Source organism: Homarus americanus, unplaced genomic scaffold (assembly GCF_018991925.1).
Source record: "Homarus americanus isolate GMGI-L3 unplaced genomic scaffold, GMGI_Hamer_2.0 scaffold21314, whole genome shotgun sequence".
Classification (NCBI taxonomy): domain Eukaryota; kingdom Metazoa; phylum Arthropoda; class Malacostraca; order Decapoda; family Nephropidae; genus Homarus; species Homarus americanus.
The window spans coordinates 2,395,697-2,409,345 of NW_024720811.1; positions in this window are offsets into that span (position 1 = coordinate 2,395,697).

Here is a 13,649-nt window from a genome sequence, read left to right on the forward strand (position 1 = left end):
ACCATAAGGTAGGTCCTGCCATGTTCCACCACCATAAGGTAGGTCCTGCCATGTTCCACTACCACAAGGTACAGTCCTGCCATGTTCCACTACCACCAGGTAGGTCCTGCCATGTTCCACTACCATAAGGTAGGTCCTGCCATGTTCCACTACCATAAGGTAGGTCCTGCTGATGTTCACACTACAAGGTAGGTCCTGCCATGTTCCACTCACCATAAGGTAGGTCCCACATGTTCCACTACCATAAGGTAGGTCCCACATGTTCCACTACCATAAGGTAGGTCCTGCCATGTTCCACCACTATGTAGGTCCTGCCATGTTCCACTACCACCAGGTAGGTCCTGCCATGTTCCACTACCATAAGGTAGGTCCTGCCATACCCACTGCCACAAGGTAGGTCCTGCCATAACCCACTACCATCAGGTAGGTCCCACATGTTCCAATACCATAAGGTAGGTCCCAAGCACTACCATAAGGGTACAGTAGGTCCTGCCATGTTCCACTACCATAAGGTAGGTCCCACCCTGTTCCACTACCATAAGGTAGGTCCCACATGTTCCACTGCTCATAAGGGCCAGTAGGCTCTGCTATGTTCCAATCACTATCAGGTAGGTCCTGTAATAGTGATATATATATATATATATATATATATATATATATATATATATATATATATATATATATATATATAAATGTTGACTAGTGGTGGTGGGGAGTGCGTGTGTAGGTAACGCAGGAAAGACAATAAACGTGGTTGGTTCCCGTCAGCCAACTTCACCGTGAACGCCAAATGGAAACACAAATTTGCCTGGATATATTTTTAACTTTTGTGTCGTTGATATATCCAACCCCCCCACAGAGAACACCACTCGGCAAGTCTTCCCGTTATTGCCTCTATACACTTTGTCTCAAAATCTCGGTGAGTACTTTTATTTATTTTTTTTATGCCAGCGTATATTCAGGTCCCGATAAAACATTTAAATAATGAATTTGAAGTGGATCGTCTAGCAGTGTCTCAATACAGTAGTGGGACACCAGGAAGGTCATCATTAGGTGTTAAAGGGAGGAAAGATAGCGAGATTCAATTCTTATTTTGCAGGTTTTGTTTGATTTCAACGTGCAAGATGCGCAATTTAAATCCACGAGCGCGGCATTTGGTGCAAAACTTGAGAGAGATCCACTCTTACTTTTGAAGAATTGCGGGTTATATGAGCAGCGTTGGGAGAGTTCCATGCTCGAAGAGCTGCAGGTTTAAAGATGAAATGAAATCTTCGAGGAAGTTGATCTTGCGTGTGGTAGTTTGTCGACAGTGGACTGATGACTTTCAGTAAACACAACGTAAATTCTGAGATGAAACTGAAAAATAGAGAACAACAAAAAATGCGAAAAGAATTAAATAAAATGAAATGAGGGAAGAAGGAAAGTGAAACAGTGAAGTAGATGTCCCACAAACCTTTTTACAATAGCTGAAGATTTAACGAGAGAAATAAGTATGTCCTTCATCTCTTTAAACAATTTAATTATATTGCACGTGACTACACACAGCAACATAACTGTCAACAGCTCGTGTGCTTTTGTAAAGATGAACAACCACCATCCTTGAACACGCTTGCCAGTCAGTCTTGAAGGGGCGCTGTGACGTCCTCCTGAGCTGTGCGTGAGACCACCTACTACCCACCTACCCCATCAAAACACTAATAGTCCATCGTTAGTCGTCCATTTAGTGGCGTTATCTTTTACCCGGTGAAACAAGGGGTTAAAGATCAGGTTGCGTGGTAGAGAGAGAACAATTCTTATGGAATACAAGATCAATGGAACCAAACAAAATAAAAACATAAGGCAGGGAAAAAAAAGTATACTGAAAAAACCTACAAATATAAAAAAAAAGAAAAACAATTTAACAGGATTATCTTGAGGGAAATCTTTGTAGCTTGTCGGTACTTTTTCAAATACATCCGGCAGTCACCCAGAATAAGCTGAAGACAATGCTGCGATAATAGCAGGCAAATGGGAAGATATTGCGAAGGTTAGCGAGTGTGTCGATTGGCCTTAATGTGTGGTAATCCTGTCATTGTACTGAACCGCCAGGCAGGGAGGCAACCACCTTCGATTACCTCAGCCTTGGAACTGTGGGGGGGAACATCACGAGTGGCAGGAACAAACCACTTAATATACTGCTTGATTTGATTGTATTAAAGGGGTTAATTTTGATATATGTAATGTGTGTGTTGGGTAGTGGATGTCAGTACCCCAGGCTAACAGTTATTGTATTCTATGGTACGGTTATTGTATTTCTTTTACTTTATATTGATTTTGCTATTGTTAAACCTCTCTTGTGATTTTGTTATTATTACCATATTTACGGGTTCAAACAAAATTATTTTTAAAGGAAAGAACACATGAAAAAGGGTCAATTTATTACGAACTTGAGTTTAACCATTTATGTACGGGTTGCCCTCTGTGTTGAATAAAATCATCTGGCGTTATTCAAAATAATATTAAGAGTGGCGTCGCCGTAGTGAAGGTGTTAAGGAAACAAACATTATTAACAGGACTGTATGATGGGTGGTGAGCCTTACTCGAGACCCCAGACCTCTAGTGTTCCTCTGTGTCTGTATGTTTACTATGGGGATTGAAAACGGCCTCAGAGGGGGTGGTGGTGGGCTACTAACATTTGCACCACCAAAAGTTCTTGAAGTCACACACGTATAAAATAGCTAACTAAAAAGACGAAAAAAATAATAGAAAACGATTATTTAGCCCCGTGGTGTGTTAAGATGTCTGCTGACGTTGGTGTTAACTTTTGTAAAGCAGTAAGTGGGTGTTAATGCCGTGGTTATTAAGGAGTTAGGGTGTTGAGGTGGACGAGCAGGTTATATCCTTCGTGTTGAGCGAGAGAATCAACCACCTGAAGATCGCTCTCCTCGCCAAGAATCGTAATTACCATGGAATGTGTCCTTACCGGGGAGAAAATATAACATTACTGAAAGACACAAGAACTTACAGGAAAAAAAAATGAATGATAGCTTTACCATACAGGCTGAACAGGTTGTGGGGTTTAGAGAGGGGGGCAGCTCGTTGTCCCTATCGATCTTGCAAGAGGAGAGGATCTTATGCACTCAGGAGGGAAAGACAGCCCTCATCACGCCCCTGACCTCCCCCTCTAGTGCCTCCTCCCCTCCTCTCCGGTATTGGAATTGTCTTGCCCTTCGAGTGTCTCCTTTGATGATTAACAAGGATGAAAATTTTGCTTGTCCTTATGGCAGTGACCCCTCTGTCTGCTTGTTGACACCTGCCACCTGGGTATGATGGTGAACTTGGGGGTCTGTCTCATGTATGTTTAGGTAGAGTTGTGATGTTATATATAGCCACGAGAGAGAGAGAGAGAGAGAGAATAGAGATAGAGAAGGAAGAGAGAGAGAGAGAGAATCTGTAGATAGAGAAGGAAGAGAGAGAGAGAGAATACTGTAGATAGAAGGAAGAGAGAGAGAGAGAATATTGTAGATAGAGAAGGAAGAGAGAGATAGAGAGGGAGGGAGATGGGTAGATAGAAAAAGAGGTCAATAGAGGTTTAGAGAGAGGAAAGGTTTAGGAAAGGTTAGTTTAGTTAGGGTTTAGGTTAGAGATTATGTTATGGTTAGATTAGGTTAGGTTACTCCCCACATAGGATCAAGCACCCCCTTTTCCAGCCCCTTTCACCTGTGTCTCAACTTAACACCTCCCAGACCTAACCTAACCTAAACTAACCTATTCCAACCTAACCTAACCTAACACCTATCATTCAGGTGTATTCCATCGTGATATAAATTCCCCTTAACACCACCTCAGCACCCTTTCCTCCCCTTCTTAACCCTCTCCCTTCCCTCTCCTCTTAACCCCTTCCTCTCTTCTTAATCCATTAACCCTTCTTTTACCTCTCCTCTTAACCCCTTCCCTAACCCCCCTTCCTCTTTACCTCCCTCTCCTCTAACTCCTCCCTCTCCTCCCTCCCCCCTTTTCAACTCCCTACCTCCCTCCCCCCCCAGAGCCATCCATCCCTACACCAGACCTTAAGCATGTTGGGTTAATGGTTTTGATTACGAGATTCAGGCGTATGGTGTGGACTCCCTGACTCCCCACCTGCTCCTCCTCTCACCCTCCTAATTTCACCCTCCCTCCCCTGCCTCCTTATCTAGGTAGACACAGGATGGATTATGGGAAGGATGCAAGTGAAGGTTTCTAGGCAGGGAAGAGGGATGGTAGGGGGTGAGGGATGGTAGGAGAAAAGAGGGAGGGAAGGGGGGGAGGGGATCCTGGTGGGAGGGGGGTCAGTATGCGTGAACAACAGTACTGAATTTCGATGAATAAGTATGAGGAGGGAGGGAGGAGGAGGCGGAGGGGGGTCTGGGTAGGGGCGGGAGGTAGGGGGAGGGGGTTATAGGTAGGGGCGGGAGGGAGGGGGGAGGTATAGGTAGGGGCGGAAGGGAGGGGGGAGTGTGTGTGGTTGGCTGCCGCATATACAGAACTATTCCATTATTACCACATATATTACCAGGGGGACACATAGCAGTTTGGTTCATATGTTAAGTGACGAGGATAGCATGTTTATAATGTTAGGAGACGGAGGTGCAATATCATGGTTATGTAGTGTTTAGTATACCATGATATCTCTATGTAGTCACTGATTTGGGGAACGATAAATGCTTAATTTTTTTTTGGGGGGGGGTGAGAAGTTTTTTGGTGTGTGAGTTTGTTCCTCGGTAGAAAAATGTTGAAAAAAAAAAAATTGCTATGTTGTCTAGGGGAAAAATCCTTCATGTTTCAGTGTTGGGTTCCAGCGACAAAAACATTCTAGTTTGAGAAAATACGTCGAAAATTTCCTCGCAAACTAGATCTAATTACCCCGGTGTAGTGGGAGAATTTCGTGGCAGTTTACATTTTACCTGATTGTGAATAATGTGGCGGAAAATGTGGCGTAGAATATTGTTCCCTGGGGGCCCGCGGTGATTCAGCGGGGCCATGGAGGAGTAAGTATGGCGTCGGCCCTCGCTGGTAACATATGTCCGGCATTATTGGATATTCTCTCTCTGTCTCTGTCTCCCTTCTCTTCTCATAACAGTAACCGCTGTAGGGACGGCCCGCAACGCTCCACAACCAAGAATGGCGGAACTATCTGTTTCTGCTCTGTGATGGCCGATGTTTGACAGTGTAAATTTATACGTGGAGGAGAAATAGTCTCGATATTTATAGAGGCTGAGGGGGCGTTTTTATCTCAATAATGTTATTCTGCCGGTTGATAGAAAACATGATGAAAATATCCCATTGTGTTCATAAATGATGTGTCCTACAACAGTCAGGAATTACACATAACTCGCTGAGTAAGAGTCGTTCACAAACACGCAGTATCGTTTATGTTGCCAGCGAATGGAGACCAGGTTAGTTCCGCCAGGGTCACCCACCAGCCATGGTTTAATTGTCAAAATATCTGTCCACTCAGATTAATTACCGTTTATAAGAGGTGTTAAGACTGCTGTAGACACTGGCTGATAGCTGCAGGCCATCACGTGCCTGAGGTAAATAGGCTTGCCATTATGATATTGTCATTGGGCTTAAATAGAATGAATTCCTCAGTACAAAATATAATAATGATATTCGCCGCATTATCAACATAATGTATCAGTACCATAACATCATCATCATCATCATCAGTAAGGGTCGTGAAGACCTCGTATGATGAACATAATGTTATAAACACTTGCAATTATCAGTATACCAAAATTCATATCGGTATCAGTGAGCATGTTCATACGTGTACATGAGTGTGTGTTGTCTGTGTGGATATGCGTGTAAATTGTTTGAGCTTTCATCTGTGTGTGTGTATGTACAGTACAACTTAGTGTGTATTGTGAATACGCATGGGCGCTTATAATATTGTGTAAGTGGGAAGGCGCACGTGCGCGTGTAACAAGCTCCTATGTTAAAAATTTTACGTTGGCGTGTGTTTGTGGATGTTTTGTTTATACAATACGTGTGTGTGTGTGTGTGTGTGCCGGACACAGTCACGGATGGTGACCTACAATATTGCCCAGGGTCAAACTTTGTGTGATATACGCATCGTTGAGTCAACACGTTGAATATTATATCACCATACCTGCCTGCCATCCCTCTCTCTTTTTCTAGGCTAGACACTTCCTCTCACACTCTTCCTCTATCGCCGTCTGGTCTTATGCCATTCGTTTTTCTTTCATCTCCATTTGAATTATCAGTTACCAGTTCTCTTCTCGCGGTCCAGGAGTTTAGTTGGCAAAAGCTTCATAATACAAATGTTGTCAGACCTCAGGGGTTGGTGATAGAACTCCCTCTCTGTGTTTTATATCACACACACTGTTGTCGACAGGTCTGCTAGCTTAGTTTTTACACCCGCCACCAATGTGAAAGAGGCATTTAGTGTTACCCTTGCCAGTCCGTCCGCACGAGCTAACTTTTCTCAAACTGTTGGCCATGCAATCATGAAACTTTCACAGTCGTGAAAAATAAGTCACTGTAACCAACAATTTTCCACTTTTGGACTTGGACGAAGCCTTCAGTGAACCATTGTGTTTACTTCACCCTGGGGCTGTTAGATGCCCCATTTAGAAATACTGGATTGTTTTTGTTTTTGTTTTTGTTAAATGATTGTCATCTTTTATTTGGACAATAAACATTAACATTCAAAAGGGAATTAAAAGATTGAAATAATAGCTGCTATTATTACTTTTTTACATTATTTTTGAGCCTGGACGGATTTCTCACACTGGGAAACACTTCTCAATAAAGATATGGTATTGCTTTAAGGAGAGTTATATGTGAAGTAGATCTACGAATGGGTGTTAGTGTGTATGGTTTTCATCAGCATGTGGCCAGGTTGTACGAGTCTGTGCTCTGTTGTTTTTTGATTTTTGCAAATTGGTGTTTTTTTTTTTTTTTTGGTTTGGTGGTTTCATTTTGTTGTTGTTGATCTGGTTTCATATTACGTGTTTTTTTTGTGTCTCTCCACGTCTCCATTAAGGTATCGAGATTTCACTGTCCTTGTGTGCACCGCTAACTCAACACTTACGCTCTTAAAAACACGCTTTGCAGAAAAAAAAAATAATAATAATCACCCAATTTTGTGTCCTCATGAAATTTTCACAGCGACAATTTTCCAGTGTTGGGCGTTATCATCGTCCACCACTTAGAGTAATTCTTTTTTCACTCTTTTTTTTTCGGTGAAAGTTGTAACCTGGTTTAATTATTCAACGTTTATCGTCTTACCGAAATGTGCATTGTAGTTTCTTTGACCCATTTTCACCTGTGTACACCTCCCATCTCTCTTTAGCTACACACACACACACACACACACACACACACACACACCTGCCATGCTTCACGTACTGTACACCCCATGACCCCACCCCTCCTGACCCACCTCATTCACCCCTGCACTACTCTACCTAACACCACCCCGCTCTACCTAACACCACCCCGCTCTACCTAACACCACCCCGCTCTACCTAACACCACCCCGCTCTACCTAACACCAATCAGCGCAGTCCACCCTCTCTTCTCCACTTATCCAACCCGTCCCACCCCGCTACATCCCATCCACCCAGTCCTACCTCACCCCAGCCCCGCCCTGCCATGCAAACTCCACCCTACCCCGTCTCGTCTCACCCCGTTTCGCTCCACCCCATCTCGCCCCGTCAGGCCCCGTCTCATCTCACCCCGTTTCGCTCCACCCCATCTCGCCCCGTCAGGCCCCGTCTCATCTCACCCCGTTTCGCTCCACCCCATCTCGCCCCGTCAGGCCCCGTCTCGTTCTCAGAAATTCTATTGGATTCCAGTTTAACCCAATTAAATCTTTTTCAGTCAGATATTTTACTCATCAGGTTAAGAACGAAACATTGAAAAGAAAAATGGATATTCTTCACCTGACTCTAATAGCGGCACCGAATTTATCTAAAGGAGAAATTCTTAAGTTACTATATTTTTTTTTTTGAGCTCTGACGAGGACTGGCAGGTCAGATTAGGTTCGTAGTGTCTGTCCGTGGTGCCTTGTCCGTAGTGTCTGGTCCGTAGTGTCTGTCCGTGTGCCTTGTTGGTCCGTGTGTCTGTCCTGTGTTGCCTTGTCCGTAGTGTCTGGTCCGTAGTGTCTGTCCGTGTCTGTATATGATCTTTACTCTCCTACTTTTGTGAAGGATGGATCAAGGGATACAGAAACGTCAAAGAAAGTGGGGGTGGGGGATAACAGGGAGAGGGTGAGTGGAGAGCGACAGGAAAGGGATGGAATAACAAGGAAGAAAATATCCTCTCGTACTTGTTCGTGTCCTTAACTACCATTCGGGGTCACTCAGTAAACAACCTCTGAATTATAACCGTAAGTGAAATTTGGTTGATTGTTGTGTGTTTACAGGATTATAAATAACAGTATCGTATTTGATCTAAGCTATTTTGGGCCACTCGACTTGGGTGTGTGTGTGTGTGTGTGTGTCTCAGTGTGTACGTGTGTGTGTGTGTGTGTGTGTGTCTCAGTGTGTACGTGTGTGTGTGTGTGTATTTTCCTTAAGTTGTGTATACCGGGATAGGTTTTATGATGTATTCTAGTAGTTCGTATGGAAGAGGAGTAATAGATCATAGCCTCAGAGGAGAACGACACACACACGCACACACACACACACACACACACACACACACACACTGATTATCGACTAATTATCAACTGCTGACTGTTTGGGTTAAGGCAGGCTTCACTCTCTTTATCCCGGGCCTACCTGACTGTCCCAGGCTCCCGTAATGGGCTTGTGTTATTAAGGTTTTCCTGCGATGTTTGATCCTCACGAGCCTCAGGGACTCCTATGATTAGTTTCATCTTTACCTTATGTTAATTCATCAACTTACTGTAGTCTCAATGCAATTTTAACGCCATTTAGACTCCGACTCGGTGCCATAGTTTACAGGAGCCAGTTAAAGGTGTTTCCACATTTCAACTTAAGGAAAAAATGAATTTGCTAACCCAGGTGAATTTGGGTTAACTTATCTCAACTACAGGTATAGTCGTGATTAGAAAACAGTTGTGTACGTGTTTGTATGTGTAATTGACTTTTGACCTGCTTCCACGGGATAACATCAAGATTTAAAATTTCTGAGATTTGTTACTGTGCTTGCTCCCCCCTCCCCCCCCCCCTCTCTCCTTCCTCCCAACACACAGTGGAACAATGACCCCAGAGTCCTGCAGGCGGGGGCGGGGATTGAGAATTAAAGAATTAATTTATAAACCCCACACAGCAGGCAGGGCAGTAGTGGCGCTGGCCTGGAGCATGGCGGTGTGTGGCACTCATTTATTTTTTCTTCTGGAGTGATGTGGACCGAATTCCTTCACAACCATTCTGATTGTTCGAGCACCAATTTTACCTCAATGTGTATAAACATTTCAAATAACGTGGGACATATTTCTCTGAATAGGATTTTTTTTCAAACTTTTCTTTAATGTGATTCTTTAAATCATGAGTCGGATCAGATTCACGATGGACTGAGTATATAGAGTAATCTGCTTGTCTGTTCCACGTTCTTGTTCATCCTGAGGTGAAGCTCCGTCGTGTCACCTGGGAAATAAGGGACCACTGATGGGTACGTTACCCCCCCAGCTGTGTTGTGGTTACATGAGGGTGAGGGGGGGAGGGGGGCGATTAATTGCCTCGTCCCCGTCAAAAAGAGAGATTTATTGTTGTGTGTGACCTGTCTCTGGGGCGGCCATACTGCCACTGATTACTGAATTAATTACTGAAAAGTTGTCAAACGTGTGGTGCACCTTGACTGATTGTGTTGTTGTCAGCCAAGAACACGTGCTGGGGTAGATTGTTAATATTTATTCTCGTTCTCTAAATGTTGAAATAATTTAACAAATGCAAAATTGAATGAAATATTTTCGATATACTGTATATAATTTTTATTCTATTGACGTTTGTGTCCACTAGAGGCCTGGGTGCATATTGAACAGGATTTTATGTTGGAAGATAGGGGATACGAATTTAAAACTAAGCAAAACAGATATTTGGATAGATTTCAGAACAATAATCTAAATTTACGAGTATATGAAAATAGGAAAATCCTTAGAATATTTTAACCAAATCTTTATACCTTGATATTAACATGGGGAAACTAGGACAATTTTGTGAATAGTTTGGCAGACGTATTATGGTATTGTCTCCAGGTGTCGAGGCACTTGTGGTGGGGTGGCGCGTAACTCTTGTGTCGAAACTCGTGATAGTTATCTTTACTAGACAAGTGCAGAACAATAAATCCAAGTCTGTCAAGTCTGTGTATTTTTCTGTACACCTGAATACTGATCTGTTCCCTGCCTGTACGGACATGAGAACACACCGAGTATATAATGTCAACAGTGAGCTCCATCATAAACACCGAGACGCCACAGTGGAAGGTTTGGTTGAGGAGTCGTGACTATAAATGTTAGCTGAAGTGACCTTATGAATACAGGTGCAGGAAGGTGTTGGCGCTGCTCTCTCTGGGATCTACCGCTTTGTTGTGTTCCAGTAAAGCAGGAGTTTTTAAGAAGACTTTGGGTGTACTGAATGGTGGGCGATGTCTTCTCTGGAAGTTACCATTACAGATGATGCTAATAAGTAGCTTATTCTTTTGGTCACTCATGGTATTTACTTATCCGTTTTTCATTATTCCTTTTTTAATTCTCTTCCTTTTCTTCGTATTATGAATGTTGTTATATTTGCACACCTTAATAATTGTATCAACATGTCGTTCTATTATTGGTGTGTGTGTGTGTGTGTGTGTTGGTAAAAGACAGGTCGCTGTGGTGACATAATTATTACGTTCTGGCACTGTCAGGTGAGGAGAGTCGTGGTTGTGTAGAATATTCAAGTCTGCGTTCACAAAGATTCTGTACCATGATTTTGTCCTGTAAACTGGTGGTAAGTTAGTGAAGGTGGTCCGGCAGTGTCTCAGATTTTAATGGTACTTGGGACGATGTGTTGCACTTTAGGTTAAATGAGCCAGTTAAATACGACCGTACATCTCTTGTTACGAGTTGAATTTAACGTATGAGAGTTGGCTGAAATTTGATAATAATAAAATTGTAATAAATATAAAAAATTATGTAATGGTGAAATATACAAATGTGAAGGAAATTTGTCTTAAGTAGGATTAAGAGAATTACCAAGCCACTGTTTGAGTCCTCAGGGATAAGGGGGATAAAAATAGCTTGTTTTATTTACCAACTTACTAACTATTCAGGCAGTTAAGTCTGTTATTCGTTACGACCTTCAGTTATCGATGGGGATTGAACCCAGGACACAACAGTGATAGGCAAGCACATTACTGCCATGCCACCAACACATCTAGTTTCAATTGTACCAGCATGTAATTTCGTTTCCCACTATGGCCGCTGGGTGTCTCATAACTCAAGGGAACCAATCAGACGTATTCTCACATCTCCACCTAAGGATGACCTGATGTACAGACCTTTGGGAATTGTGGTTCCATCTTGAGAGAATTAGCAAGACAACGGGTAGGTGCTGGGAGAGACGGAGGCAGGGGAAGCTGAGTTAAGGGTCGTGGAGTACAGTGTGTGGGTGAGGGGAGGTGGTAGAGACAGTAGTGGTAGGTAGAGAAAGTAGTGGTAGGTAGAGAAAGTAGTGGTAGGGAGAGAAAGTAGTGGTAGGTAGAGAAAGTAGTGGTAGGTAGAGAAAGTAGTGGTAGGTAGAGAAAGTAGTGGTAGGGAGAGAAAGTAGTGGTAGGGAGAGAAAGTAGTGGTAGGGAGAGAAAGTAGTGGTAGGTAGAGAAAGTAGTGGGAGGGAGAGAAAGTAGTGGTAGGGAGTGAAAGTAATGGTAGGGAGAGAAAGTAGTGATAGGTAGAGAAAGTAGTGGTAGGTGGAGAAAGTAGTGATAGGTAAAGAAAGTAATGGTAGGTAAAGAAATCGCCCAGCGGAGGTGGAAACGACTGGTGTTAGCAAGGAAATTTTTAGTGCAAGTGTTACCTGGGGCGGCGGAAGTGACGCGAGCCAGACCTGCCACCCTGGTCTGGCCGTACCAAAATTACCTGCATTTTGAAACACCCGCCACACCATTTTACTGCTGTTTTTTTTTATATATAGAGGAATACGTGTGAGATAAAGACAGATGAGAAGTATTTATTACCTCCTAATATCTGACTCAATCTTCTCTTCCTCTTCCCATCATCTGAATTGTTTTTGTTTACATTTCTGACTTCCTCTACGTTGATCTTTCCTTTATACGTACTTCAGATTTGCTACCTCCCCCTCCCCCCTTTTCTCTTTCGCTCTCCTTCGTCTCAATTGGATGATTAATTTAACTAAATATCAGTTTTATGTTAATTGTAGTAACTTTTCTGCCTATTTTTTGAACTGACTTTGTGTAGAAGGTGATGTAAGCTAACGATGTGTTATGGCTGGTTGGCAACGCTCCCCCACCAGTTATCATTTATTTGAAGTTCACGAGCGTCAGTACAGCTGCAGACTCCAAGCGTTGAAGTTAACTGATTAACATTCATGGTGCCTGAAGTTGTGAATTATTGTAACGATGGTTTGAACATACACACATATGTTAGTTATATCGATGCAATAAGTAATTCTGAAGTTTTTATGGTGTTATTTTGAGTAAAGTAGGGATTCTTACCCTTTGTTCCGCCATTTGCCCTCACACCATGACCGATTTAAACTTATCCATTGGCTGATGACATGTTGGCAAAAAAAGAAAAAAAAAAAGAACGGTAGAACATGAGAACATATTATACACACGTCAGTCAATATTACACACATTTAAAACGGCAAAAACGGGAATCTTGTTGATAACGCAAACTCACGCCGTTGTCAGTTTTCAGGCGGTTCCTGGCCATCGTCTTCATCACTACCAGATCTCATACGCGGTGACGAAAGGCATCATTCAGCTCCGTTAGACCAGCGGTGAACGGACTCAGTATTCAGCTTTGTGTAGGAATCATACCCGTTGCGTAGTTGGCAGTGGAGTGAGCTTTCAATGTTTCCAAATGTGCAGTGACATCCTCAGTGATCTCAGGTAGCAGTCCAAACCTGACCTAATCTAACCAATCAGATAGCGTTAAGGTGTTGCAGGTGATCCGATTTGCCTACCCACACTTTCAAACTGAGCTAAAACATTTTAACCCATTGAGTACGATGATTTAACCCCTTGAGTACGATGATGATTTAACCCCTTTGAGCATGATGATTTGATGCCTTAAGGGGTTATATCATCGTACTCTAATGGCTAAATCATCGTACTCAAGGGGTATACGTTAGGTAAGGGTTAGGTTAGTTTGTTAGGTCTTCGATTAGCTGTTTGTGAGCTAATGGGCTACTTTTATATATTTTTAGTTTAATTATCACTTAATGGGAATAAGTGCTTGTTTGTTTTGAGAGACAGAGACAATATGCGTGCACTAATAAAAAAATAATAATTCGCCAGAGAATATTCCACACATAATATATCTCTCTAATTACGGTAATATAAAGCGAGCAGTTATATTAATTATACCCAGCCCAGAATATATCTTTAGTATAATGCATGGAATTATCAGTTAATAACGTATATTTTTGGTTTACCCGTCTACTGTACACGCAACGGGGATAATACTGGACCGTTTA